A 4,335-nucleotide genomic window follows, 5' to 3' on the forward strand; every position below is an offset into this window, starting at 1 on the left:
GCATTTGTGCACCGCCGCCGTCAGTGTCAGCCAGTTTGCCGTGGCATACGGAACTCCATCGCAGTCTTTAACACTGGTAGCATGCCGCAACAGCGTGGACGTGAACCGTATGTGCAGTTGACGGACTTTGAGCGAGGGCGTATAGTGGGCATGCGGGAGGCCAGGTGGACGTACAGCCGAATTGCTCAACACGTGGGCGTGAGGTCTCCACAGTACATCGATGTTGTCGCCAGTGGTCGGCGGAAGGTGCACGTGCCCGTCGACCTGGGACCGGACCGCAGCGACGCACGGATGCACGCCAAGACCGTAGGATCCTACGCAGTGCCGTAGGGGACCGCACCGCCACTTCCCAGCAAATTAGGGACACTGTTGCTCCTGGGGTATCGGCGAGGACCATTCGCAACCGTCTCCATGAAGCTGGGCTACGGTCCCGCACACCGTTAGGCCGTCTTCCGCTCACGCCCCAACATCGTGCAGCCCGCCTCCAGTGGTGTCGCGACAGGCGTGAATGGAGGGACGAATGGAGACGTGTCGTCTTCAGCGATGAGAGTCGCTTCTGCCTTGGTGCCAATGATGGTCGTATGCGTGTTTGGCGCCGTGCAGGTGAGCGCCACAATCAGGACTGCATACGACCGAGGCACACAGGGCCAACACCCGGCATCATGGTGTGGGGAGCGATCTCCTACACTGGCCGTACACCACTGGTGATCGTCGAGGGGACACTGAATAGTGCACGGTACATCCAAACCGTCATCGAACCCATCGTTCTACCATTCCTAGATCGGCAAGGGAACTTGCTGTTCCAACAGGACAATGCACGTCCGCATGTATCCCGTGCCACCCAACGTGCTCTAGAAGGTGTAAGTCAACTACCCTGGCCAGCAAGATCTCCGGATCTGTCCCCCATTGAGCATGTTTGGGACTGGATGAAGCGTCGTCTCACGCGGTCTGCACGTCCAGCACGAACGCTGGTCCAACTGAGGCGCCAGGTGGAAATGGCATGGCAAGCCGTTCCACAGGACTACATCCAGCATCTCTACGATCGTCTCCATGGGAGAATAGCAGCCTGCATTGCTGCGAAAGGTGGATATACACTGTACTAGTGCCGACATTGTGCATGCTCTGTTGCCTGTGTCTATGTGCCTGTGGTTCTGTCAGTGTGATCATGTGATGTATCTGACCCCAGGAATGTGTCAATAAAGTTTCCCCTTCCTGGGACAATGAATTCACGGTGTTCTTATTTCAATTTCCAGGAGTGTATATGGGCATTTGTTTTGTAGAAAGAAGATACCGGCCCATCATAACGTCATTCTCTCCCTTGCTTCCTTACGGTACAAGAGTCTACAGTGGCGACGAGGATACTGCAGAATCTACTGTTCTACAAAATGCACATTGTGTATGTCGGCAAAAGCAGTAAATGGCAATAAACAGCATTCCTTTCAAATATACCAATGGTGGGTTGATTTGGAGGGAAGAGACCAAACTGCAAGGTCATCGATCTCATCACATTAGGGAAGGATGGGGGAGAAAGTCGGCCACACCCTTTCTAAGGAACCATCCCGGCATTTACCAGAAGCGATTTAGGGAATTCACGGGAAACCTAAATCAGGATGGCCGGACGCGGGATTGAACCATCGTCCTCCCGAATGCGGGACCAGTGTGCTAACCACTGCGCCACCTCGCTCGGTGGCTCTGTCTTTTGAGAATGCCTTACCATGTCATACACATGGCATTCAAATGAATGACTTGAAGCTATTTCACCCAAAGCTCCTTAGTCATTCAATTTAGTTATTAACAAGCGTCATTATCATAAGTAAATGTACAGAAATTTTGTAGCGAAGGGTAGAGAATTTTCGAATGAATCGGTAATATTATTTTTAATCGACATAATGAAAAAGTGTTAAGTCTCATTAAATCTCACATTAGTAATAAATTGAAAATTTCTTGTACAGAATCGCTCGGGAGAGATAGTTATGAATGATTTTATCTTATCTCTATATGTAGCGAAATATCATCATTATTACTATTATTGTTGCAAGTAATATAATGATACTAGTACTAATAATAACAATAATAATAATATTTATTCACCCACTGATAATTTGGCACAATGATATGGATGAGTCAATTACAAAAACAGAAAGTAGATAATTTAAAATTTTTGTGTTGACTATGCTTTTGTACATTATAAAATTAAATTCCTACTCCCTAGTTCACATCACATCACTTAGACTTGTATGTCTACCAGGTCTCTCACCTAAGAGACATCAACGCGCATATTCTGTGATATTTCGTTTTTGCTGTGTATAACTAGAATCAACCCACGCGAATCCTCCGTCATTCGCCGGCCGGTGTGGCCAAGCGGTTAAAGGCGCTACAGTCTGGAACCGCGTGACCACTACGGTCGCAGGTTCGAATCCTGCCTCGGGCATGGATGTGTGTGATGTCCTTAGGTTAGTTAGGTTTAAGTAGTTCTAAGTTCTAGGGGACTGATGATCTTAGAAGTTAAGTCCCATAGTGCTCAGAGCCATTTGAACCATTTTTGAACCTCCGTCATTCTCCGCCAGTCCATTATTCGAAGCGGTATGGAGGGGCGCGGAGTCAGTACACTGCTATCCAGGCCGTTGTCTTTCATGAGCTATAGCCGCTACTACTCGGTCAAATAGCGCTTTAATTGGCATCACGAGGCTGGGTATACCCCGTTCCAGTCCTTCCACCAAGGAAACATCCCTGACAGCACCGCGAATCGAACCCGGCAGTCAGTTACGGATCTGGACCTAAGTACACACTGCCTGACAAAGAAGTGAAGTACCCACAAGACGCAATCGAATGTCAATGGTCAGTGGCTAACAGCAGCCAGACTACGGAATTAACATCCCATGCGTAGGCTGTCGTTAACAGTGCAACGCAAACGGTTATGTTGGAGTGGTGCCGAGACTGGGAAACAGGAACAGGAACTGCTGATAAATAGCATTGCACTGTGAACAGCTATGAACTGCAGTTCTGCACTACCCTGGATGAACATCACTGGCGAGGATGCTGGCGACTTGGCGAGAGATCCCATTTTTCCAACGTTTTGGAGGGGGACAGCTGTGAGGATCCGTCAGATATGACTTTAGGTCACGACTGGTCGTGATATAATAGTAGTAGGGTACGTCACGAACTTACTCTGTCCTCATGTTTTACCTCTTTCGACAGTATCATACTGTCATTTTTCAACAGGACAATATTCTTTCCACACATGGTTTATGTCTCACTGAACCGACTACATGATCCTGAGGTGCTCCCGTGGCCAGCAAGATCTCCAAGTCTGTCCCCAATAAAAGATTTGTGGGACCAGCTCGGACGTCACCTCCATGCCAGTATCAGTACCGAGGATATCAAGTACCAGTGACAACAGCTTAGGCCCATTAAAAACACATTACTATGCCTAACACATTGTAGGAAAAACGTTGGCGATCAACACAGCTTCCACTCGTCACGAATGAGTAAATACTAGTCGAGTGTGCTTTTCAAGAGAATCGTATACCATAGAGACTAAGACCCCGTCCGAACAGGTCTTGGAAGGCCCAACGGTACTGACCGGCCGCCGTGTCATCCTCAACCCACAAGCGTCTCTGGATGTGGATATAGAGGGGCATGTAGTCAGCACACCGCTCTTCCAACCATACGTCAGTTTATGAGGCTGGAGTTGCTACTTCTCAGTCAGGTAGCTCCTCAGTTTGCCTCACGAGGGCTGAATGCACCCCGCTTGCCAACAGCGCTCGGCATACCGGATAGTCACCCATACAAGTGCGAGCCCAGCCCGTCAGCGCTTAACTTCGGTGATCTGACGGGAACCGGTGTTACCACCGAGGTAAGGCCGTTGGCATCGTATACCATCCTTCCCGAAAAGTAGTGGTAAGATCAGGAAATGATGATGGAGATGGATAGCGATCACACACCCTTTTCTCCGATGTAGACTGCAGAGGGTCAATAATACTGCGATTTGGTGTCTGTAGTGGTCAGGGGAGATGCAAAATTCATCCTTGTCTTCACAAAACCCGCCTTGGACGATGCGAGCTATGTGAACAAGGGCTCTTTCGTCTTAGCAGGCAGCGGCATCATTGAGGAGCAAACGTTGTACGATGGGATGGCCCTGGTCAGCCAAAATGGTGACATAATCCTTGGCAATAGTACGACATTGCCGAGTAATTACGTGGCCCATGGAATGCCACGATGTGTGTGCCAAAATCATCACATAACCCCCGCCTTGTTTCACTCGTGGGATGTGTATTCTTTCGCACTGCACTTCCCTGCTTATGGAAATCGGCGTTGTTATATGCAGACATGGTC

The 4,335-nt window shown here is 49.0% G+C and overlaps 1 pseudogene; it reads right to left on the minus strand.

Moving 5' to 3' along the window:
* Positions 1-3,752: 3,752 nt before the first annotated feature.
* Positions 3,753-3,870, minus strand: LOC126095817 (5S ribosomal RNA; annotated as a pseudogene).
* Between the last annotated feature and the right edge of the window lie 465 nt (positions 3,871-4,335).

Source organism: Schistocerca cancellata, chromosome 8, assembly GCF_023864275.1.
Source record: "Schistocerca cancellata isolate TAMUIC-IGC-003103 chromosome 8, iqSchCanc2.1, whole genome shotgun sequence".
NCBI classification, from domain to species: Eukaryota; Metazoa; Arthropoda; class Insecta; order Orthoptera; family Acrididae; genus Schistocerca; species Schistocerca cancellata.